Source organism: Lichenostomus cassidix, chromosome 6, assembly GCF_008360975.1.
Source record: "Lichenostomus cassidix isolate B80296 chromosome 6, HeHo_3.0, whole genome shotgun sequence".
Lineage (NCBI taxonomy): Eukaryota > Metazoa > Chordata > Aves > Passeriformes > Meliphagidae > Lichenostomus > Lichenostomus cassidix.
Window position 1 is genome coordinate 28,945,833 of NC_139487.1, and position 26,849 is coordinate 28,972,681.

General features: G+C 38.3%; 1 long non-coding RNA gene across 1 annotated transcript in view; it reads left to right on the forward strand.

Moving 5' to 3' along the window:
• Window positions 1-26,849, forward strand: part of LOC146435556 (uncharacterized) — a 79,086-nt gene that overhangs the window by 25,964 nt on the left and 26,273 nt on the right. The window contains exons 5-6 of the long non-coding RNA XR_014853001.1: window positions 935-1,139; window positions 12,231-12,334. This is a non-coding gene — a long non-coding RNA (uncharacterized LOC146435556). The remainder of the gene's footprint in view (window positions 1-934; window positions 1,140-12,230; window positions 12,335-26,849) is intronic.

Consider the following 26,849-nt stretch of genomic DNA (forward strand, 5'->3'; position numbering starts at 1 on the left):
TCACAGGCAAAACAGACCTCACTTGGGGAAATTAGTTTAACTTATTACCAATCAAATCAGAGCAGGATAACGATAAATAAAACTTGAACCCTATAACACCTTTTCCCCATCTATCCCTTTTTCCTGAGGTCAACTTCACCTCTGAATTCTCTACCTACTGCTGCCCCAGTGGCACAGGGGGATGGGTAATGGGGGTTGTGGTCAACTCATTGCACATTGCTTCTGCTGCTCCTTCCTTTTCAGGGGGAGGACTCCTCACACTCTTCCCCTGCTCCAGCATGGAGTCCCTCCAATTGGAGACACTCCTCCAGGAGCAGCCTGCTCCAGCATGGGTTCCCCATGGAATCACGAGTCTTAGCAGCAAACCTGCTCCAAGGTGGCCTCCTTTCTCCATGGAGCCACAGGTCCTGCCAGCAACCTGCTCCAGCACGGGTTTCCCATGGGGTCACATGCTTCTTTGAGCATCCCCTTGCTCTGACCTGGGGTCTTCCAAGGGCTGCTCCACCATGCACCTCCACGGACTGCAGGGGGACAGCCTGTCACCACAGGCTGCAGGAGAATCTCAACCTGGAGCATCTCCTCCACCTCCTTTTCCACTGACCTTGGTGTCAGGGTTGTTTGTCTCACATTTTTTCACTCCTCTCTCTCTCCCTGCAGTTGCTGCTGCAGTTTTCCCCCTCCTTCTTAAGTCAATTATCCCAGAGGTGCTACCACCATGACTGATGGGCTCAGCCTTGACCAGCAGTGGATCCACCTTGGAGTTGGCTGGCATGGCAGACATGGGAGAAGCTCCCAACAGCCCCTGCTGCTGGTAGCCACTGGTACCAGCACCTTGACACACAAACCCCAGACACCTAGTTAAGCTGTATTTTGGTAGAAGACAATATTAGTGTTGGCCTCTGGTCTTTAATTTATTTATTCTTGTTTTTCCAAGACGTTACACATCAGAGAGGTTCCCTCAATGTGCCATCTGTTTCCTTGCAATTGGGAAAGGTAGAATAATTTTCTGAAGAACTGTTGACAAGATGTGGCAGGGGAACAGTAATCCATAAGAAAGAGATTTCTCATTAAAGCTCGTCTGGATACAGCAAGCTCTTGATTTACACTGGTCCCCACTGGAGCAGGGAGGACAGTGACTGGTAAGTTACATTTTCTACTGTGCAGGTGAGGTTCTTGACAGTGACTGGGATTGCCGTCAGATCAGTTTTCATGGCACGGAAACACTTATCGAAGTGAGATTATTTTAGTTAGATGGTTTATCATAGTGAAGATGTCATCATAGATGCCTCTTGACCTTAGTTACTTCATGATGTCTTAATGTTGGCTGGCTGTTGTCACATCATTCCTTAGGCTTTTGCTAGGAAGGGCAGGTGGACCACACAAGATCCCTCATGAATTATAGCATACCTCTCTTTTTGGCCTCTTAAATTTCTTTTCTCTGTGTGCCTTTTGTCTTCTCTTATGAACAGAGCTTTAGTGCAGATCACTGCTTCTGCTCTTGCTGAGCAGCCAGTTTATGACATACTGGCACAGCTGGACATGTCAGCCAGCTGATAATAGTTGCAAGTAGACAAAGGAAATTGCTCTAGGACAATTTAAAAATTAAATATCTGCCATAGAAGCTTGGGGAGGGTGGAGAGGGTAAGGAATAACATGATAGAAATAAAAGAATCACAGACCTGTCAGAAGGGATGTTGCAGGTCACTTAGTCTGACTTCCTATGCACTATGTACCCTGGAGGCCTCAAATCACAGGGCAGCATACATGGATAGGAAGTATATCTGGACCAAACCAGGAAAAGAAGATGTCCTCTTCCAATTGCGGAACTAGGCCTTTCCATAGTACAATGAAAGCTACTTTTTAAGTCATGATCAGCTCTTCCCCACCTGTCTATTTCTCTACATTAGTATTTCACAATAAATGCCACCTGTCTTTTCAAGAGGGTCCTCGAAGTATTTGAAAGTACAGAGGAAGTGAAGCCTCTATATAATGTGAGAAAAAGAAGAATCCTATACAATGTGAAAAAAAAAAGAACCCATGATTATTGTGTAAATCATTAGCTGGAATAAAGGACATATTTTTCCTTCTCTGCTAAACAGCAGCTCCTATACTAAATTTTTTTATTCTTAGTGTATGAGGAGCCCTGGGGTAGAGATCTTGTCCTATCTAACACAAATCTGAGTAAAGAAGTGTAAAAGCTCATCGGCTTTCAAGCAGAATCATTTTTAGTGTTGAGCTGACAGTATTGTCAGGTGAATTTCAGAATGTGGGTCTCTGTGCCTTCTGGCTTAAATACTGTCAACAGGAGAAAAATGAAAAATCTAAAGTTGGAAATGTTGAAAAATGAAAAATCTAAAGCTTCTATCCCAAGCCCTGAAGAGTCTAAAAGATGTGCTTCAGTTCATACAGAAATGTAGTTAAATGATCTCAGGACATGATTTCATATGAGTTCATGTGTTTGGAGTAGCTCTTCCCTAATTATCCACGCCAAAGTTTGGTAATGGGGTGCTACACAGTTTTTAACAATAGTGACAGTCTGCTTAAGATAAGATAGTCTGTCTTACCACGCAGATCTGAAAAATAAAAAAAAATCATAATGTTGTACTCCAAATTTTGCTTTTAAAGTTGGTTATATTGCCCCTTCCTTCTCACAAATGCTTCAAGTAGAATGTGAAAATGCATCTGGAGACTATAAGAAAATGAATGTCACAGCACAAGGTAGAATATCTAATCAGAGTAGCTGTTTGGTAGATTAAAGGGTACACACCTTAAAGCAGTGAGAACCCCAGCTGTCATGAGGTGGTGGATGTACTGACCCATATTAGGGTGTTCTGCTTTGCATCCTGGCAATGCACGTTTGCTTTGGTTGTTGCAAACCCTCTAGTTGGGATCCTCTGGAAATAGGAGCCTAGAGGAACAGCATGATTGGCTTGAAAGGTTATTTTGTTGTGATTGCTAAACCAGCTGCATTCTTCCACTAGCTCACCATGTCAGATTCACATAAGCATGTTCCAGTGCATAAGCACACTTGTAAGATGCTAAATTCAGCCAACCATCTCTTCACTCCTTAAGGGCTGAGAGGAGTGTGAATGGCAGACTGTGGAGGAAAAGAGTAGCAGATCACACAAAGCCAGACTAACTGCTGAGATCCGAGTCAATTAGTCAGAACCCCTTAGTACCACCTTAATAATTCAATAAAGCAAATAATATTTTGAACTAGGTGAATAGTAATGAAAGATTCTATAGTAGTCACCTCAATAGCCTTCTCTCACAGATACGAAACATTAGAGCAAAATGTGATTTTATAACTCCAAGTAACTCCTAATGAAGCAACTTGGGAGAATATTCCTAGAGAATGTTCTATGGTCCACCTATCCAGCACGGCTTTCCTCCTGGCTAATAGCTTTTCACTAGCTCTTCCTCCAAGCAATGTACCCAAATGCGTAACTTTAGTCTGGAATCTATGCTCTCAGTTTTCCAGAGTGCAAGCTCCTTGAATTGAGATCCATAACTCTCACAAGATAATAGTGCAAAAATCTGAGTCAGCCAATGACTTTACTTGGATAGCACCATGTAAACAGAAAAATTCCTTTTTGTTGGCTGAAGTATCACCAAGAATCATTAGAGTCAGTGCACAGACACTTGAGTATGCTGTTAACATGTAGCTTTGAAAGACTGGTAAGTTTTTGAACAAAAAATATGCAAAACATTTAAGATATTGTATATGAAGATGAAAGATGCATTGTTTCACTTGAAAGCTATAGGGGTAACACTGAAATGAAGGTAATGTTTTTAAAGAATGAATTAGTCAAATTATTTTTGCCAACTGTGGACTTTTTTTTTCAGAAATACAAAGCATAGCTACCTATTTGCAAATAAACAATTCTAACTCATCCATAAATGCTGTTTGTGTAAATTACATAAGGGTTGTTCAAAACCAAATTCTTCCTGTGTCTTTGTTCACTTGCTTTTGCAGTCCTCAGTATTTCCAGTGAGTCTGTTCAGAAAGCCTCCAAGCTGGAAGAATACATGAGTTTTAACTCAAAATGGTGAAATAAGAATAAATTAAAAATGCTCTATACCTCTGAAATTTAACTATATTCAGCTTTTTTTCATCATGGACATAATCTGAAAATTTACTACTTCCTATGTGATCACAGCTATGTGGATATTTGCAAGTTACATGTGGTCTCAGCAGCCTTGAAAGCATAAGGCAGGTGAAATTTTAAGAACAAAACAGTGGTCATTTACAGTATATTTATCATCATGGATTCTTGTGCTATTTCTTACTTGTCTTGCGTAGGCAATGAGAAGGCTGAGAAGAGCAGCTGGTGATTTCTCTTCATCTCTGTACCTGAGCCTCTCATCATGACAGAATCCTTTTCTACACAGAAAGAGGGAAAGTTACTGGTGTTACAAATATGCTCATTAAATCAGACTGATGCTTTCATTCAGATAATATTTGCATCTTTTTGGATGTTTTTTCTTGATGTATTTTTTCCATCTATGTTGGTGGATGCATACACTCAAATACATGCAAAGCATAAATGCACTGAGGGAAAGCCCTCAAAATGCAAGTCTTAAACTTTTTAAAGCTAGATGGTAGTCTCCTATTTGACAGTGAATATTTAGACGTATACCCAAAAGGAACTCATTCACATTGCCTTTTGTCTTAATAAACATGGTTCTTTTCATCCTATGATTTGCGATGATTATCAAATGATAACACAAATGTCTGCATTGTGAGAACATGCTGAATAGCTGATGCAAGAAAAAGCAGTTTTGAAGAGATTTGCAACTGAAAGGTCACCTGGCAGTATGGCAACACGTTTAATGAACCAAGAGTGAGCTAATTTAACATGCTTTTCAAGGATTCAGAAAAAAGGCCTAGAGTTCCTCTGTGCCTGATATCCTGACATTGTGTTTGGAGGCCTTTTAAAACAGACAAAACCCTAGCATTGTTAAAGCAAAACCGTCCTGTCCTGATGTTCCTCACAAAGATGACTTACCAGGGTTACATCACCAGTTGACATGGACTAGAACAAGCATTTAGGCTTTATGTAGAAAGCTCTACCTCATACCAAATGTGTACATTAAAAATATATTATGGCATCAGCATATTAGCTTATTTAGGAGATTGGGCTTTGATAGCTGCTGTAAGAGAAGGACTCTGGCTATTTATTACCTACACACCAGAAGGATTCTGAATGTTCCCTTTGGCACTTGCTAAGGCATTGGCTACCTCCCACTTTGTTAGCCCGTGTAAGAGAGGGTGTTTCTCCCATGCTGTAGCTTCATTTAGATTCTCCCTGTCCTTCAGTTTACAGCTAGGAGGCTTAAAGGGAGTCACTGTTTCCTTTTACTAAGACATGCCTGCAAGAGATTTATAATGCTTTTCTCAGGTACTCTTTTTCTCAAATAATTTTCTCAAACAAGTAGGGCAGAGAATGTTTTGCTAAATAATAGAATAGGAAAAGATTTTGTCCCAAGCACAGGCTAAGTATGTCTTATTCACTTACATCCTTTTCCCAAGGGAGAGACTTTTGTTTGAAATGCACCATCCTTAACGAGTGCTTCCTTATCAGACAGGCACCGTGTGCTGCTTTAATTGTTGGATGTGGGGACTGGGATTGCTTGAACTTTGCATAATGCAACTACAGCTATTTGCTGAGACCAGTGCTACAGTCTTTAGTCATTGGCTTCTTGTTGTCAGCCCCAATTAAACTATTGCAGAAATACTCCACAGAAATTAATCTACTGCCAAATATTAAGAGAGAAGTGATATGGATAAGGCAGAACATTTTAATTCATTGCAAATGAATCTTTCAGAAATCAAATCTTTATACAGCCATGAAAGATACAGAAAAAGGTAAATGATCACCCTCCTTAAAATCCTCCTTAAAATTCTATTTTCTACACATTGTAAAAGAAGTATTGGTAGCTGCTGATGCATTTTCAGAAGAACAATAAATAAAAAATTGAATTAACAACCATGGTCTGAATGATACCATGGAAAGTATTTGCAGTTTGAGCACTGTATACAGTATTTTCTTCTTAGTTGTTCCACTGGGTGGCACAACTCCTACATCGCCTTTTTCAAAGATATCACTCAATATTTAAATATGTTAAATTATTTTACTGTATTATTTTGTATTGACAGCTGCAGCCTGGAGTTCTGATCACATTGCTTAGCCAGATGAAGTAGAGAATTAAAGTAATTGGGAGGCAATTGCTACTGCACTGTCTTTAATCCAAGACATAACCTACACCCTCCAGCCTCACCCCGCCCCCCCCTTCCAAATTGTGGTTGTCTGACTTTGAACAAAATCTAATATGTTAGGAAAACATGTAGATCAGCCCTTAGGAGCAACTAAAGCTTTCCACAGAGTGCACTGGTTTCCAGACAGAAAACAAAAAAGTTTACTCCCTTAATGGGAACTACCTGTCAACCAGTATTTTAAAAAAAATATTCTGAAACTCTCATGCTCCCAGGGTGGAAGGATAAGGAAATTGTCCTGCATTTTGGGTGCATCCATTCACAGTCTTTTATTTAATCCTCACTAATGGCAAGGGAGAATTCTAGACCTCCAAATCCTGTCTGCTCAGAGAAATGTCACTTAGAACTCATGACAGCATTTCTCACCACGTGGTTGCCTTGCTGATGAAGATTATCTGGGTATGGCCTTCAATGTTATAAAATGTTCTGACAGACTAGCAAGACCCTGTTGCTTCACAGCTTCCCTGATTGTTATTTGCTCTCCAGTTCTTCATCTCTTTAAGGCTTTTCCTTAAAATTAAAATTAAAAAAAATCATCATATTCCTCACCAGTGAGCCCTTTGCAACCCCCATTTCTAACCCTATCAAGGACTTCAAACCTTGGAACTGGCTGACTTCTGTCATGGCCAGGCTATCCTGTTACTTCAGCTTGTCCTCAGACAGGGGACATGGAGTGGCAACTGCAGCACAAACAACTCCTTAGGAGTTACATATTTGCTGTCTCTCATTATGGGTAAGTATGATCAAGGAAAGAAATTCTGCAATGTTTAAATGAAGTATTTCATTATAGTGACAGGGATACTGAGGTATTTCTGCATGTTATCTTTTAAATTTGTTAGGTGCCCAAGGAAAACCCTTCCATAGCGTAGTGGTTGTCTCTCTGTCAGTTTTACCTCCACCTACTTTTGAGCCCAGGGATTAATTTCAGTGAAAACTGAATGAGGAATAGGTAGGGCTCACAAAGGTGTCTAAATGGGTAAAAAAATTGGGAGAATTGGCCTGTGACTAGAAGAAAGCAGTACAAATGAAGATCACTCTGACAGAACTCCCATTATATGTAATATTTCGCTATAGCTAATCAGTCAAAATGTACCTGACCATCCAATTAGCATTTGTGCACTGTCAGATTAGCTATAACTCTGCTTTCTAGCTGTCTCTTGCAGGATGCAGCTGGAAATATTGCTGCAGGAACTGGGTCATGACAGTAGGGGACAATTCTATAAGAAAACCATCTCATTAGTTATGCTACTCATGCAGCAACTAATTTTAAATGAAGAAAATGTCTTACTAGTCAGGTTCATTTAAATCTTTTGTGCAGGAGGATTATTCTTTTATCTTTAAATACACTATTTTTAAAATTTTTAAATAAATATGTTTGGGCTTTGTAGATTCAATTTTCTTTTGCTGAAATCCCACTACAGTAGGGTTAGTCCCTTTTTAACCATAAGAGAGAAGGGAGGCTGTAAGGGTATTCTATATGATAGGTGAAAGCTCCAGAGCAGTAAATCAGGATTATATACTGAAGCTCATTTTTTCACCCATTTAAGCAAACTTCTACTATTCATTTTTTTGTCTAGAGTATTTCAACTTTTCTTTCTTTTTGAGCTACAGATGCTGTGCCCCCAGATCTTTATACACATGGGATAAATTTCTCTTGACTTCAGTGGAGTTCTACCAGCCAGAAATTTTGCTTCTGGCCTTTTTTGGGATTTAAATGGTGTGTGTTTGGAAGAAAATGTCAGATTAGACTCAAGAGAAAAAGAAATACGAAGAATACCCACATGTCTAAGCTATGGATAAAAAACAGGAAAGTAGGAACTGGTGCTGAATTATTTTAATTTAAATTGTATTTTATATTTGCTTGGAAATTCAAATGCGTCTTTAGTTTTCCCAGGTTAGATAACATATCTGAAGCATTGTATGGGACAGTAGATATTTATAAGAAAGCTGATTGGAATAAAAATTTTAAGCATCTTTTATGTTAAGTGGGGTTTTTTTTCCTAAAATAAAACATGGCATTTTTAAGAGAAATAGGGAGATTATTTTTTTAAAAATCAGGTTTTCAGTAAGAAAGTCTCAAAGGACAGCTTTGACTTCCTTTTACAGGAAAAAAAAAAGCTACAAATGCAAATTATCTTGGCAAAAAACTTTGGTTTCTTAATTGTATTTAATATTTGTGTTGCTCCTGCAGTTCCAATTATACCTATGTATTCTGATGCACTGTCTGTAAATCAGTGTCCTTGCTAGCTCTAACGTTATTAGTTCCCAGTTCCGCTGCAGCTCTTGCTGAAGAGCTGAGCCTCTGAGGGGCTTGCCCTTGGTTAGGCTGCCCTTGCAGATGTCAGGCAGAAGTGTGGCTCTGTGAGGGCTCTAAGTTAGAAATGACAGAAATGGAGTTGTTAGGATGTGTGGGTCTGTGCAGTGGTGAATGATTAAAGAGTGACCAGGGTTGGGGCAGATGGCACCTGAACTCATAGTGCATGTCTGGGAAACAGGAGCATGGCTGAGTTGCCAAGGGATTGTGATTAGGAGAAGAGTATTTCCCCTGTGAGTACTCCAAGGCTGAAGATACTCTGGACAACCTTGTTCTTCTTTTGAAAGCTTGGACCTGTAACAGTGAGAAACAAGGCTGTGTGTGTGAAAGGAGAGGTTCTGTATGAATTAGAACCTACAGGTAACATGAGAGCCTTCTTTCTGGGCACTGACAGAGGAAAGCAGGAGAGAAAGTCACTTGCCACGTGTTTTCTGTATTTCTTTCTGGTTTTTTCTCTCTTATTCTTTTCTGAGAGAGAACAGAGCTTCTCATCCCCTTTGTTTTTCAAAATGCATTTTTCCTTCTGGCAAATACTAGCTGTGAACAAGACTGTACCAGTAGAATCCCCCTTTTAGTGATATAGTTTTTCACTATGATTAGGGAAAAGATCAAAAATATCCTGGCCAAAACACACTTTCCAAGGAAAAGGTGTGTCTCTACTAACTGATCTTCTGAGCACTTCCACCTGCAGCTTAGTTTCTTCCTTTAGAATCTTTGCTGGTTTGGAAAGGAAGATCAGGCATTTGCTCATTGCATAAAGCAACCCCAGTGACTGTAACTTGGAACCTTTTTCTACTCCTAAGAAAATGAATATTTGGTATTATTTACTACACAGGCTATTTTCTTTATGAACTATTATCTAAAAATAGCACACATCTTGTCCAACAGAACAGCAATGAATGCTCATAAAACAAAGTGAGAGTTCATGATTATTTGTGGCTTCTCATTAGGGTGTGAATCAAATCCTTTAAACCCTAAATTGTTGATTTCTTTCTTCAAACTGTTTCTCTAGCTCTGATACTCACCCGCCTAGCTAGATGCATAATTAGCTTCAGCATCAGAAGGACTTCAAATAGAGCAGTGCAAATAGAGCAGTCCTTTAAAGTGCTTGCCTACTGCCAAACATAGAAAATGGGGGGGTTTTCCTTCAAATTTTAACTTTGCACTCAGAGTTGCACAGGTGGCTTTGGTATTAGTAGTAACAAAGAAAAGCAGTAGACGATTCAAAATGATTTTTTAAAGAGAAAATTGCACAACATCAAACATCAAGCTCTGTGTAAGAATATTATTGAAGTGCTTTTGGTACCTAGTTCCAGTACACAATATTCAACAGAGAATTCATATCAGTTACAAAAGAAGGAGCAAGTAACAAAAATTTCATACAATTAAGAATCCCTGATTTTAGAGAACTTTCTGCTCTGAACTGAATCATTGGCTTATGAATGATCTCTTGGACTGTTCTAGTGTCATCTATAAGGAAGGAGGGTTTGGGGTCCAGGAATGCCTGTCATGAAAAGTGACTGTTTGGGGTATGTCTGCAGGGTATGTTGGATTTGCTGTTAAATGTAGAAATTTCTGCTATTTTCTCACTAATACTGTTGTTCTTTAGGCCATCTAGCTCAAAGCAAAGTTTATCTACATTGTGTCTTTGATAGCAAGCATTTCCAAGCAGAAAGTCTATTTCTCTACAGTAATAGAAAGCACATAAGTAAGTGAAATTATAAAAGCAAAGAAGATACAGAAGGGACATGGCAGACCTTGAAATAAATCCAGCTTCTGTTGCAGCAAACTGGTGGTATTTAGATGTCTTATCTGTTGCATTATCCTATAGAAGGCTTTTAAAGCCTGCAGCTTAGCAAAGTACAAAGTGAAGACTGAAACAGGGCTGTTGCAGAAAGTCCAGGAAACAAACAGAGGTGGTTACTGCCAGTCATAAAGGATAAGGAATATGGAGATTGTAGTGATTCAGGTCAGTAAAGACTTGCAGGCAGAGATACAGAGAGGAACTTTACACATGTCAAGCATCAGAATGTACTGAAGAGAAAATAAGCTTTGACTGATACTGAATGATGGATTTAATGTCAATGACACTAGGAGAGCAGAATCATTTAGGTTTTGCTGCATAGGCATTTTTACTGTTTTTTATTAAAAAGATAAATAAAAGTAGTAGAGGTGTTGAGAAAGGCAACTGATATGGCAAGATCTCTGCATAGTGCCTGGAGAGGAGTTTTGAAACAATATTTGAAGGAACAAGAGGCATCTTTGTTGAGGTATATATCATCTTTTTTGAGATATATTCATTAAATGAATGTCACTTCCACAGTACTTGCATTGGCATGTGATTACTCACATAGAGTTAAAAAACCTCCAGACTGCTAAAGAACACAAGGATGACTTAAAGAAAAATACTGTAAACCAGTCTCTAGAAGAATAGACAGTAAATGAAGTGGGACAAAACTCAAAAATTTTTTGCTGGATAGAACTCCTTGTCCTGAAGTTTGTCATGTAAATGGTGCTGTATATGGATTCAGTGGTTTTCTTCTATATGTCTGCTTGCAAAATGGGTAAGAGAATGATCTAATGCTTGTCTTCTATTTCCATATGTTCACATCAGTTCAACTACCCCATAACTCACAGAAACATTTTCTCCAGTGCTGTTCCCCGGTGGCACAAGACACATGACTTTGAACATACCAAGGACTACCTTTTTGTATAAGTATATTAGGTAAACCTGATACTTTATTTAAAGAAAGAAAAGTGTGGATGAAAGAACCATGAATTCAAGATGTTAAGGTTAATAGGTCAAAATCTAACCTAAATAAAACTCTCGATGAGAATTTAGTCTGGGCAAGGACTGTGGGATTTAGCCTTAAGAGAATTAACAAGGTACATCAGGTCTCGTCACTGTTCTGATTGCCAGAAGCCTGTCTGGACAGTGTCCAGAAATACATTCTCAATCACAGCAGATTAAAGCAGCTAATGCAGGAAATGATGGGTACTGATTTACATTGTCTGTTTTGTTATCTAGACAGGTACAACAGTAATCATGCAGAGAAAATAGGAGGAAAAAATCCTGAATTATTTTAATCAGCTGACATTTTTCTTATATAGTTCTTTTCTGGGAAAGTAATTATTTTCAAGTAATTGTTAGCTGAGTTTTAAAAATCCCTTAATAGTTCTTTCTTCACCTTGGGAATCCTTTTTGATTTTTTAAAGCTGCTGTGGTTCCGTCCCCCTTTTAAAAAAACTCTTCATAAAATGTTTACAAGTCTTGTTTATATTCCCATAACATTTTTCATTATGCTGTGACAGCTTCACTGAAAAATTATTTTAATTATCTCAAAATGAATCGCACAAAGAGGGAATATGAAAATATAAATCTTATGTCTGACCGTACTTTAATTGCTTCAGCTAATGAAAGAGGCATGAGATATCTACACAATGTGGAAGCTAAATTGCATGAACAATATAACCAGTATTTGAAATGTTCTGAATCCACAGTACTCACTCTGCTTCAGTGGGAAGATACGGGGACTGTACCTGTTTTGCAGTGCTTGTTTTCTGCTTCTGGTATGGCAAGCTAATTTCAATGGGAAATGGTGTTGAAAACACCTAATAATTATCTTTTCTGTTCTCTAGGTCAGCAGCATGGAGACATTAATGAACAAAACAAAGTAAATTTATGTTCCAGAAGCTGTGGGTCCTCTCCTGCAACCTGTCCACAAGAGTATGTGGACAGTTATGTGAGTAGTTCTTATGCAACTATAATGTGAGACAATGCTTATATATGTTATTAAACCACAGCCATAAAATGTCCATTGATTATAGTGAGTAACCTAATCCTACAAAAAATTTGATAAAGCAAGATAAAAATGGGCACCAGCAGTCAATAGAATGATTTTAAACATACACACCCATCATAGGTCAAATCTGTAGGTCTAATTAGGTATCATCTGTTCCCATAGGAGAAATATTTGCCTCATCACATCCTAGCCTTGTGATCTTTGACTGAATTTTGTCCAAGGCATTGTACACAGGCATTTTATTTTTACAGACTTCTGAACTTTCAGCTGCTTAAAAGCTCTTGGCTGAAGGTGATGAATTTAACAAAGAACAAGAGTATGATAAAAAAACAGTGTTTGAACTGTTACTTTGTCAGTGACTCTTCCACCAACATAATGCAGGAATGCTGCAAGGTTATTAGCCAACAAATCTCTCCTCTGTAGTCTAAAAATATCTCCCAATTGGGTGCCTCAGTGAAATGCCATGTGTTATAAATGGCAAAGCTGATTTCCAACTTACAGGGATAGTGAGAAGGAACTGCAGGAACTTTGATATTTAGCAGAAAGGTAATGGACATGTTGCCACACACGTAGCGAGCAAAACTAAGTAATTGTTTTCCTCCCTTAGATCAGATGCTTCTTATCTTGTGATAATGTCATAAGTCAAAATCCTGCCATTTCTCACCATTGTCTTTACAGGATTGTGAGAGGTTTTTTCTGGTTAGTTTTTTTTTTTTTTTTTTTTGTAGTGTTGGAATGATAGTCTTTAATAATCTTCAGATCTCAGAGGGTTTTCCTTTGGTTCACAAATATTGCACTGAGTTGTAAATCTGTGTGATTAGCGGGAGGCATTAAGGGAACACGCTGACTCAGGAAATTAGTAATGATTAGGAGAGGCTTTCTCTGAGGTCAAATCAGCAGTGACAGGACATTTTCCATCTGACGGCTGGTTTAGGTTCATACAGCTGGGGATGTTTTGAATTTGTGTTGCATGTCGCCTCTGCCTAGGAAATTTTATCTGCTGTGTTTCCAACACTAATAGTTTTATCCAGTGTAGCAGTGGGCTAGATTTGCCAGTAGTGTAAATCAGAGTAGCACAACACTCTCTTCTACCATTTCTTCTGATTGCCTATGTATCTAATACCATGACACTGAGGCATTAAGCCAAAACAGGCAGACTTTTCCTGGAAAACCTAATTTATGTGTTGTTCATGGGAGAAAAGATGTGGACATTTGTAATTAATGCTGTCTTCTCACATCCAATAAAAACATGCAGGACAATTTTTATTTATCACAGTACATAATCAAGCAAGATACACTGTGTAACCAGGATACAAAGTGTCTTTATACCCAGATATGTTATTTGTAACTGTTAAATATTTTTCTCCCAAGAATGTCTTTTCTAGTTCAGATTTCTTTGTCTCTACACCCCACCTTGCAGTCCAGCATTCTGTCACTTTACTGTCTTGCATTAACCAGAGTGATAATCTGGCTATTTGTCAGTATGAACCCCCTTGCTACAGGGAGCATCATTAGCTTCCTCTGTTCCATGGTAATGTGATCCCTTGGGAGTAACCTCTCACGTGCTATTGAAGCAGTGCTTAGGCTGCTAATGGATTTTCCTGTTGTTTTTTTGGTTTCATTTAAATTTCAAGTATTATAAACACAGAGTTCATATATAAGTCAAATGAACAGGCAGTAATTTAAGGGGTTATGTTGCAGACAACAGTTACACATACGTGTAATGAACCAGCTGACTTTTACAATCTCATTGAATAAATATGAGTAGATTTTCTTCAATTCAATATCTACCTTGTAAATTTGTTTCAAGCTGTTGATTCACCTACAGAATGTCCCACCAGTGAGCAGCAACATCTGTATTCTTCTTCCTAAATATTTAAACTAGCTACATATTATTTTCTATTCCTCAAACATTTCAGGGCTTTATAGTCTTTCTAGGCTGTAGCTTGGAACAAATAGTTTTGAATCTGTTATTGTGTGCTCTTGCTGCTAATTCTGTTTCACTGTAATTGATGTAAGTGTTTACTTAGCTCCCTCCAGTGACTTGATGAGCAAATAAGTCCATGGTGTGCTATCATTCAAGATATTGCAAAACAAGTTACCACAAAAGGCAGGATCATCTTTAGATTATATTATATGTAGCATTCTGCAGCATAATGACTAAATACTATCTGCTAAACCCATTTTAGAATATAATAAAGAGAGCATCTAAGATTTACCACATAATTCTCCTATTATTTATTATCAATACTTTTTTTATACTTGGCAGAATTAATGCGTGAATTTCAACATTAAGTGGGAGTGAAAAAGCTCCACACTTCTAAAAGAGGATTAGTATTTGTAGGAGAAAACGGAGGAGGTTCAGAATCTGAATTCATTTTATGAGCTGTATTGAAGATGCTCCTTCGATCTTTGTAATGATATGCAGAAAAACACTAGCTATGGAAACAAAAAGTATTATGAACTGTATCCTGAGGAAAATCTGTGTGCTTTTACTAATGTTAGACAGAACAAATTTAACCGAGCTGGGGTCCATTTGTGAAAATGGTACCATTATGAGAAATATATTGGAAGAACAAAAAATGCAGTTGTTTATGAGCTAAATTGAATCAGGAAATGCTCTTGGAGCTGAAAAGCTGTGGAGAAGTCTGTGCAGACAAATTGCAGCAGTATTCATAATAGGAGCAGGGGAAAATGACAGTGTAGAAAAAACTGATTAGATTCTCAGAGGGAACTTTTATTGCCATTGAAGCAAACAGAAATTTTGAGGCTGATTTCAGCTGCACCACAATTTAAATATGTGTGGATGAAGCTTTGGGAGAGTTTCTTTGTGTTTGTGTCTCCACCACTGAAAGATTTTAATTTTAGAGGATTGTGCCTTCATTGTGAAGAAACGTTTTGTGGTTTTTAAAAGTTTCCTAATACTCCACCTCAGCTCATCAGATACATCGACCTGAGGAAAAAACTAAACCAAAAAAAACCAAACCAAACCAAACTAAACCAAAACAAATCAAACCAAAGCAAAAAGTAGCTGAATTGCTTGTGTTGAGACACATTCTTAGGAGTAATAACTTGTTATTTGTTTCACTGTAGAATTGAGGAGGTCTCCCTCAGAACCAAGGTATCACTGTATTAGGCCAAAGCCCTCATAACATAGTGCCAGTCCAAAGAATTCAGAGAATATGAGAAGTCAGTGTAACACTTCATGAACTGGAGTCAGTCTGAAGGCAATGATAAAAACTGAAATTCTGGCTAAGGCTGTTAGCATCTCATTTTCACGCAAAATAAAGGGGCAAAACCCCACAGATCCAAGACATTTTTATTTTCTTCCTCACTTCTCTTTTCTAGACTTGGCACTTTTCTCCTCTGCCTTACAACTTCCTGTATCTTCAGTGGAAAAAACAATGAAAGCAGACAAAAGAATGAGGAGGAGAGGAATAATGTGAAAAAAATTTACATAATCTTAAAATGATAAAAAGATGCCAAAATTGCTGAAAACAAGAAATCACATTTTGACAGGTATATAACCTGTGGAAAAACAGTTTCAGACAACTCCAGAGCATAGAAATTGATCTACACCTCATGTGTACAGCTGTAGAGATGGTGCAATCATGGTTCAGAGTGTACAGTACAGCAGGCAGAACAAGGGCTATTCCCTCACCACCTACAAGGATACTTTTCTGACTATTTTTATAAGTACCAAAACCAGTTTTAGAAGGTGGGAAAAAAGCTATTGAACATCCTTTACGAAAAATACGTACTTTCTTGTGGAGATTTGATAAAATAAATTCAAACAAGCAATTGTCAGGAAATAAAATGTCGTGAAGCCTTGGGACTGGATATTTGTTTTTTGAAAGTGCTTAATGGTAACATTTTACTGATTTTCTGTAATAGGAATTTTATAGTATAAATCATTTCCTTATGGGCTACACAATTTTTCAGTGTGCAGTAAAGTAATACAAAATACACTGTATTCCTGTTACAACTGTCAGTGAAAGAGTATGACTATTTCATGAACTTTAGCCCATTCAGTGGGAATTTTTGTCTGCATGGGGTAATTTGTATGTGTCTGTGTCTATAAGGTGTGACATCTAGTTCTGTTGGAAATATACTTATTCATCATTTCACTGTAATTGCCATGGACCTGCACAATTTTACCCCAAGTGAAACACTGTCTATCATTTCTTGGCTTTCATGCAATCTGTAATAAATTGAGCAGAAAAAGCTGTGTCAGAAAGGCTGGCTTTGTGCTGTGCTGTGTTCATGATGGGAGCACTGCTCATTCGTAACTCTGGTTCCAGAGGGAATGCAGTTTTGTGTTTTGTGTCATTGTTCCCAATGCTGGGGAGTCACTGCCCTGTCCAGAATACCTCCCAGCTTCGAACTCCCTGTAGTTGCTACTCCTGCAGCTCAGTCCTTCCTACAGCTGTACAGGCCAATGGCAGCCATTCTCAGTGTGACCTTGACCTGTCTGCTGTCTTAGGGGGATATTGAGGACCTCTTTCCCCTTGCTTTCTGGCTGTACTATCAGTTTAATTGTTCAAGCAGGCCAGAGCTTATGCTGGGCATTGTACTTGTGCACTGAATGTCAGACCAGGGCCACAGAGGGCTCTCTAATCCATGCACAAGTCAGGAAATAAGATCAGTGATGAAGTAGCAGTATACCTTGTGCCTCAAGAAGTAAACTGGTGTCTTCTGTAGCTCACACTGAATCCCCAGGAGAGGTGGTCTTATTCCTGGTTAGAATGAGGAACTTCACAGCAAACTTTGTGGGCAGGAACACCCCCTCATATACAACCAGGTCTGTGATAGGTCAGATGATGCAAAGCATAACCTTTCAGTCAGCAAGTGAAGAAAAGTAAAAATGGACCTCCAATTTGCAGACCAAACTGCATCTGTGGAAAAAGAGCATAAATGTTTTAGATCATTTGGCCAGTGAGACAGAAGAATAGTTTAAACTAGAGTTGTTACAGATAAGAGTTTAGGTTTTGTTTTTTTAAGGCTGTCAAAGCAGAAATGTCACCCATCTGGAGTATTAAATTTTGATAACTGAGTCAGAATGCCGGAATCCTTTTGCTAGGCCCTCTGAAATTAGAATGTTGCTCTGTTGCTAGGCTAGGTCTTTCTGAGTCTGAGTTTGTGCTTTTATGTTGTAGTTTGCTCATGATTAATAAAATATTGTCTCCCTTTCTGGGCAGAAACGAACAGATGGGGGATTCAACTGATCTGATTAACTCTCTGTGTACATATACTCAGTCAACAAATAATCACAAAAGTAGGAAGGATCATGCTCAGATGTTACCTATTTAAAAATATTATACAATCACATATATCTATGCTGCCAAAGGGGTGGATTGACTAAGGGAAGTATTATTGTATGCATTATTTATCTGCTCTTTCCTTTACAACAGGTTTAATTTAAAAAAATGCAGTTTTTCTAAATATTTATTCAGGATGCTGTTATTAAATGTAAATGTGGCATTTTGCATAACATCAATGTTAACTTTTTGGATTAGGATTTTAAAGAGAAGTAAACAAATCAAGAGCATTTTTAGGATGCATTTATATGCTTTTCCTTTCAATAACAGCAAGTCAGCTGGCAAAATTGTGTAGAAAATAAGTATCTGTGAAATGTAAGAAATGGCTCTGGAGTACATTCAGGGTCTCTTTGGCATGTTTAGGGTTGCAAAACCCAGCAAACACCTCACATAAAATTGCCTGAACACAACAAAAGATTCCTCACCCGATAAAGTAAACCTGTATTATATATATAAATTATATATGTGTATATATTATATAATTATATATATAATCTAGTTCTCCCTATGCCATTGTTAGAGGTGAAATGTATCACAGAGCAGTGTCCAGCACCTGGAGCACAGTTGGCAGCCTTGGGGAGAGTGAATAAGCTCAAGGGAGGTGTGAGAAAACAGGCACTGGGAGGGTTGTAGTCTCAGCCAGGGCTTCCAGACCAGAAATGACAGAGTCATTAATCCTGGATAGGTCTCATGCAAGTAGGGGCACTTTAGGTTGGTGGCTTTGCTGAGAAAGCAGGCCCAGAGAGGGTTCTTTGACACAGGACTGTGTCCGCAGAAAAGTACAAGGCAGGAAGATACCTGAAAGGAGTCACGGTGGCTCAGTGCTATGAGAATATTGCAGCCCACTTTGAGCCCACAGGAGTTTGGCTGGATGTTCCTATCAATTTAGTAAATGGGGTCTCAACATCAAAGTTTGCCCCTAAGGTGCCCCTATGCTGGCACTGGCAGTTCTAAAGCTTGACCTTGTGGGAGTCTCAAGGACACAGTCTGCACAGCCCTGTTAAATATCCAGGAGTAGACAAAACACATGTCCAATGGAAGATAATTCCTGGGCATCACTAGGTAAACTATGTTTGGAGGACTGTGACTGAAAGAAGGAATGCTGTGTTCAGAGGGCAGTTCTGAATATGGGATTTACACAGCCTAAACTACACATGATATTGTTTCTAACCTTGAATAAGAGCCACCCACAATTGATTTAACACAGAACAGCTGGAGTCATAAAAGACATTTTGCTTATCTGTTTCTAACTTCTTTGCATCAACCCTGCAGAAAGGTGATTCCCCTATTGAATGACAATCAGGCTACATTGCTATTAATAGAACTGAAGAAGAACACATCTGCTCTACCGTCCCCTCTTGCTGTCAAGGCTAAGCACCTAGGAGACAGCAAATGTTTCTGTTTACTAATGGAAAAGTACCTGGACAGACCTCACTTGCCTTGGGAAGACTAAAAATTGGGCCACAGGCACTTTCTAGATAAAAAAGAAAGCCTAGATAGGAGGCAAACAAAACCAGCTATGAACCCGTACAGAGAAAAGAAAGGAAATTTTTCCATTATCTCTACTCATCCTTATGAATTCTAGCCAAGATGAACTTTCTTGACAACTTTCTTCTGTTCATCAGAAAGTCTGTGGTTGAGGAAATATGCAATTTTCCCAATCTCAAGCCTTCTAAGAGGACAGGAATTTCTGGAATTGAGAAGTTGCCTCTCCTGTCTAGCCTGTCTCTCTCCTGGTACTCTCTGTACTACACAGCCCTGACTGAATCATTGATAAAACACCTCATTTTGTGTATGCAAGGAGACAGAAGCCATTTGGAAAAACATGGTATAACAAAAACTGAATCTCATTTCATGAGAAATGTCTCTTTCAATAGCTCTTTCCAGAAGCAGCCTTCAGAGCATGCAATTAGTTAGGTCATTATAATTTGGAACAGGGAAACTGAGGCAGCACTTTGCAGTCCTTTCATGTAAAGTTGTAAGCAAAATCACAGAGGCATCATTAAAAATTACCAAACATGATAATTGCCATTTATTCTTTGTGTTGCCTGAGAGCTATAGTGATGAACAGAGCTTGGCTTGTGTCTGTGCAAGCACTGTGTGGACTTACAAACGCATTTTGAATGCATTATGCACAATGGTTTTGTTCAAGGACAGTTTAAAGCTTTTAATAGCTTCTTCAGTAGTGACTAAAGGTTCCCTGACCTCCCTGGGATAGGTAGGACTGCAAAGATGGTCAGAAATTATATGTAAAATGACAGAAAATGTCTCATGTACGCAGTATCCAAAGGCTCCCATATTATATCTTACTTGGATAGAATAGAATTTGAATTTAATAAACTGCCAACCTTTGAGAGGGCTCAGATTAATGCCCAAAATGTCTTTTCACAAAGAGGGACCTTGTGTAAATAGTAAAACATATTTACCTCATACAACAATTGTTGGACTTTCCTAATAAGAGAAAGGAAGTGTAAGGATATAAATATTAAAAAATATCTTCAGAAAATAGCATCTCATATGCAATTGTTTTCTTAGTATGTAGACTGTTTTATTAGTATATTGATAAAAGTTAGTCAAACCACAGATCTCATCTTTGTAAACTGTAATCTACCTCTGGGCAGTTTTGTGCTGGAAAATAGCTCTAACTTCGAGGCAAAATGTGATCCAATTAAATTATCAGCGTCTCTGTGGAACAGACCCAATACCACTTCACCTGGTGTCTCTTTATTGAGATACCACAGTGTCATCATAGCACTGGCTTTTGTAATAACTTTATTACAATAGTCGGAAAAATAAATTTGCTGAAATGGGAATGTTTCCTTTGATGGTACACTCAAAGTAGTTTGCTCCCGGCCTTTCTGCAGCTGGCTTTGTGGAGCCATAAAGTGCCCAGAGATGTCTCACTTGCCAAACAGCCTATGAAACATGGCTTGATAAAGACAACTTGAGACCGTATCTTGGAATACTTAAACACAACTGAAACTGTGCCCATACATGGTTCTATTGTGTCTGGAGGTTGCTATTGTGTATGGAGCTGAGAACTGAACCTTTAGATGGAGAGCAAGATGTGAAGGTTTCATTTCCTTATCAACTCCGTGATTTGTGCATGGTCAATCTTCTGGGCCAGGTATTAGCAACATGAACTGGTTTCGACTGGATTTCTGTTGGATAAAAACCATTAGACAGTTGTGCCTGCAGCCAAGTATTATCAAATGCTTGGAAAGACCTTAAGGTATGGGAATGACTTCAGTCCTTCTGTGTACTTGTGTTTGCACTTTGAACAGGCGCCTCAGTGTTTTTGCACATTGCTGGGGAACAGAACCCTTGAAATGGTTGGAATTGTGCCTGTGAGTTCAGTACAGGTCTCCTCCTCTAAATCACATACTTTATATTCTGGAAACACTTAGCACTATTGTAGTCAGCCTAGTGCATCCCAAAACAAGTCCCTGTAAATTACTGAGTATAAAAGCTGTAATTTCCCCTACTACCCATGGGCAAAGGGTAATTCATACATAACATTATTTTAATGGAAATCTCTTACTCTATTCCTTGGTGAGGAGAGAAAAGGTAGAAAGTATCAAAGTGGCTAAATATTTCTCCTAGGATATTCATATGGATGTTTAAGTTGATTTTTCATTTCATTTAACACAAATACTTTACACTCCCAGGGGAAATTATTTTACATCATATTTTCTGTGTTCCTGTCTTTCAAGGACTAATTTGTTACATACAGCTGTTCCAAGGTAGAGGTGAAAAAGGAATGAAAGAAGAACAAACTAAACTTCAGTCACAGTTTTGAAAAAACCCAAAAACTTGTAGAATATCACAAGACTTAACCAAGTCTTCTCTACTGCCCACTAGGCTAAGTTACAGCTGTTCTGCATGCTTGACTCCTCTGGGAAACATTTGTGTTTGAGTCATTTTCACAGCATTTATAAATCCTGCTCAGAAGAAAACATTTTGCTGCCTATGTCAAAATAACCATTTCATTGCAGCATCCTCAGCTCTGTACAATTTTAAATGAGAGCAGAATCTATCTTAGTGAGAATATTACAGGGGTCATTATCAGACTGGGATTAGAGTTGTTGCCATTAGGGATTACGTCACTGTTTTAGGCAAATTGTCCCAGATGTGCTGCTAATTAAGAATATAAATCTTTTTAGAAGAATAGGAAATATTATTTTTTACAAATCGTGGTGAACTGACAGACAATGACTATTTCTAAATGTAGGTTTCATGGAACTTGCAGTTCCTGAAATGGAGTAAAGCAGGGAAATTAAAGGAAAAAGTCCTATTTTAGCAGGCAGAAAGAAGTTGAACAGTAAATCACTTATTGCTCTCACTGGAACTTGGGCTGAAGACCTTGTCTTTTCTCAATGGAGGGGGAAAAATGTGTTTAAAAAAAGTTTCATTTATCCTTTTATATCACTAATTGGAATTTGTCTAATACATACATCTAATCAGGCTTTGTAAGGATGAAGCTGAACAGATGCTTTAGAAATGAGAATTTTCTCTGCATCACAGAGAAAGACAGTCCTTAAAATCACGGGTATGTATGAATGGTTTTGTTGGAGTTAAAATGTTGTGTAAGGGTATTAAAATTCAGAGGACTGTACAGGCAAGAACCTGATTCATTCAAGGCCTGCTATGCCTTGCAGTATTGTGCTTACAAGCACATTTTCCTTTCTTAACATTTACCATCTGTTAGAAATGACCCGAAGAGCCATAATTTGATGTATGAAAAGTCGTAAATAAAGCACAAGATTCCCACATCTGAACATAAATATTCTTCTCAACTATGCACCAGGAACAGCTGTTCTTCAAGGAGATCTTTCAGTGACTACGCAGTGACTGTCCAGACAGCCCCTTATTTATACAAAAACATAGTGAACACTGAGGACTCCTAGTTAACCAAAACTAGTCATTTTTCCAGATACTGATCCTTACTCTAGTTACAGATCTCATGAGAGTAGCAGGTTCCACAAACAGTGAGCACAACTAGTCCCTTCTAAAGAACACAAGACTTTGTCTGATGAAGGACCATGTCAGATACTATGTTTTGTGTTGGGAAGAAAAGCCATACAGAAATCTTTTCTTGCTGCTGGAAATCTTTGTGGTTACTGTGTTCTTACATTCTCACAGTCAGCTATATTCCTAGAAAACATTTGTGCTTCTCAGGATTTTAGAGTCAGCAGTTTGATGGATGGAATGTATTTTATTTGCTTGTTTACAGGCTCACACATGCAATAGATCTGGACAGGGTTTATTAAACATGGATAATTTTTCCTTATTTCTTCCCAGTGTTTTGACTAGTTTAAGATACTAGCTAAGCTTTTGTTGGATTGGAACAAACAATAAGTAATTTAAAAGTGTATACTATAGAAACTTAGGACAGAAGAGAAAAATATGTAAGATCTACAAAAATTACGGTTTGTGGGTGGAAAGGGAGAGTGGGAGGGAAGGGGGGAGAAAAAAAGAAGAGGACAGGTTTATCATGAGCAACTAACATATTAAGAGAAGAAAGAAATAATACAATCTGTCTGCAGAAGTTTATGTGATTTGTTGTGATTTTTTTGGCTATACATAATAATACTTCACTAATCTTTTCTGAGTAGGTGCAAATACACATAAATGCTGGTTCTAACTTTGACATGGCTTTAATAAAAACAAAATTAAATCCAGCCTTTATAACAACATTTTGCAGGTTTTGGCATCCTGGAGAGATGAATTCCATGGGCTAAAATCAGATTTTGAGAAGCAATATGATCGAAATGAGTGAGGTACCTTAGTACCATTGAATGTTTGTAACCTTCAGTACCAAGACATCTGGCCCTCATTGCGCACAGGGCAATTAGCATAACTTGTTATTAGTGAAATCAGTGATGCCTGTGAGAGTTACAGGGATGTTTAACACATTTCAGAATCTGAGCATTCAATGTCATTTATCCTTAAGGTGCTCGAAGAGTGATGAAGAAATTAGCACACTGTGTGGAGCTACACTTCTTTTGTACATTCTACATTTACAGCTATTAATTCCAGCTGAATTCCTGTCAGCAGATATAAAAGCAGATCTATCAGATAGCAAAAGAAATACCTCTGCAGCTATTTCAATTATGATATAGACCTCGGAGGATAATAGCCTTGATGTATTTCCTGCTTAATGAAGTAACGTTCCTGTCAGACGGGTAATTGCTGCAGCAGGGCTCTGTTCAAAGAGATTTCTTCTGTCTGCTCTCATTCTGCTCTCACTGCTGTGATATCTCAGCTTCTTGAAGTTTAGGATGCGACTTTCCTTTTGTGAGCTGCAGTCTTAATGAGGGCAATTGCTCTGTGTTGGCCAGCACTGATTATTGGCAACAGGTCCTATATTGCAGGCATGCTCCATGTGATCCCCACTGAAGATAATGGGGTTGTAGGCAGAGAGTTTGTTGAAAAATGCTCACAGTTAAATGGAGAGACTGATCTTGCATATAGTGAGATTAAAGACTGAATCTCCACTGTATTTGGTGGGAGCAGGGCAGGGAAGGGGCAGTGGCATAAAATACATCTTAATCCAGGAATCTGAGGTTCTAAGAGCACTGGTCCAGCAGAATTTCTCTCTCTTTGTGTCTGTACTAAGTAAATATCATTATTGCCAAGTGTGTGCCAGAAGCATTCAGTGGTCTTGACCATACAGGGACTTGTCTCACTAGCAAAGCTCAGTGACCCCTCCACTGGGGAACTGACATGGTTCCTTATTAGTCAAAGCTGAGACAAAAACCAGCATAAAGAAAGAGAACAGATTTTTGGGGGGGGGGGAAGTCAAAACCCCAAACTTATGCCAATATTCCTACTTTTGTCAGTCTTTTTTGCTATCAGCCTCCAAGCTGTATCAGACCACTGGTCTGAACTGAGTCCCCAGACTGCTGATAATGGAAACTATGAAAAAAACAGTGGCCATCATGAGCATGTGTCTACTCAAAGGATCTGAGAATCAGAGAAACATGGATTTTGTTTTTTCCCTATTTTTCCTAGTTGCTTCTATCAACTAACGTATCTACTGCCCAGTTAGAGAATTGCTGCTGGCCCATATTGTTGTGATGAAAGCAACTGTGCAGATGAATGTTTAGCCCATGTGTTACACTGTAGCAGTGCACACAGATGAATATTAAGGAAGCATTGGGGATTTTTTGTAATTCAGTGATCTCCTATCAGCTTCCATAATGAAGTAAAGATGGGTGCCAGAGACCTGTAAAGACCTGTGGGTTATAGCCTGCTCTCATGTTAAAACATCATTATTAAACCAGCTGAACAGAGAATGTCTATATTCCTTGTGCACCTACACATATATCTATATACCTATACCATGATAAAGCACATGGAATGGATTGCAAACATTCTGCATTGCTGTCAGGCTTGGAAATCACATTAAGCTCTGGATGAAATATCTTGCTCACTTTCCTCTTGCACTCTTTCCCAGTACGTTCAGGGCAGCCACACCTAAACACTTGAGGCAAACACTGGCAGAATTTATTGAGCTGAATCAGCTCCATAATAAAGGTACTTCTACAGAATTTTTCCAATTTGATGTTAGAAAGATAGGGGTCATTGGCATTTACATAAGCAAATCACATTCTTTCAACAGACACACAAGAGTTAACCCTCTTTGTGCAATTAGATTGAATCCAGTTGAAATTTTACTCAGAACAGAGGAGAAAATTGAAGTGCATTCCAAGAAAATGAACTCCCTTCTTTTCCTTTTTTTAAAATTCAAATTGGTTCATATTTGTAGAACATGATGTCATAGCCAATTCCAATGACCTTTAATGGCATGAGGAGCCTTGTTTGATTACACATCTAAAGAGGCAATGCCAATTTCCCTTTGATTCAATTGCTCGCTGTAGTAATACTTGTGTTTGTGAATCATGAGCTGGATCTCTGCAATTTACCATGGTTTTGGTAATTTCACTGATGATGAGGACAATGTGTTCTGCTATTTGAAGAAAGAAATCCACTCTGTGCTTTAATGCTGTGTGCATTTGAGATGATACAGGGACGTCAGCTCTTTTTTCCCCCGGGATTGTCTGCCACAACACTAATCTCCACAACAGCACTTGTTCTCTGGAATCAGGAGACTTGTCCTGGTGGAACCTTTGTTTTCCACAGAAATGGGCATCATGTGAATGTGTGAATGTGATTTTCCTCCTTTCCTCCTTTTCTCCCTATTAGCCCCACAAGAAAAAACAGAAGATTGGTCAGTGCATAATAGAAACAAAAGTAAAGAATTTGTGTTTAAATGATCCTTAAAGAAACTGTGATTAGTAAATATTTATTTTCAGGATCAAAATACATACTATGTAATGTGATTAAGAGAGACGGGATAACAAAAAAAGAACCCAAACAAAACCAAAAAGCAACAACAAAACAAACAAACAAAAAAACCAACAAAACCCCCCCACAAAAACATTTGTTCAGTTTTCTCTTCATCTGCCCCTTGTTTAATTCTGGCAATAATTGCATGCTCTATATTTCCATTTCAATGCATTATGTAATGATAAAGGGAGTTTGGAGGAAGGGAGGAAGATAATTTCATTCGGACAGCCATCAGACTTTCTGTAAACATCTGTTTCTGCTTAAGAAGGTTTTTAAAGCATTTAATATGAGATGCTATTAGAAGGTAGCAAATGAATGCTGAGTGTTCTCACTGTGTAAGAATTGCATTTTCCCCTCTTGGAAGTTTGCATACAAGTGAACTTGAGTCAAGTTTGTAGATATTTTTTGCAAAGATAACCTTGCATTATCTAGTGTGAGTGAGAGAGACTTGCAGAACAACAGTTAAGGTCATTAAAGACCTCTCTGAAAAGGAAGTTCAAAAGATGATAAAGCCCAACTGGATACATTTCAACCAGCTGGATTTCAGTAATTGAATGAACATAGTTGAACAAGTACTTAGAGATGAAAAGAGTGTAGAGAATAAAAATGGAGACAATGAAAAATTCATGTCACAATGGTCTAGTCTTTTTCTCATTTGGACAGGACTCAGTAGATAACTTGGAGGATTGCCTGTGTCTTTGATATTCTCGTATTAAGTGATATGCTCAAGTGATAATAATGGGCAGTATGTTTTTAGCACAATTCATTATTAATAGCACGTTTTT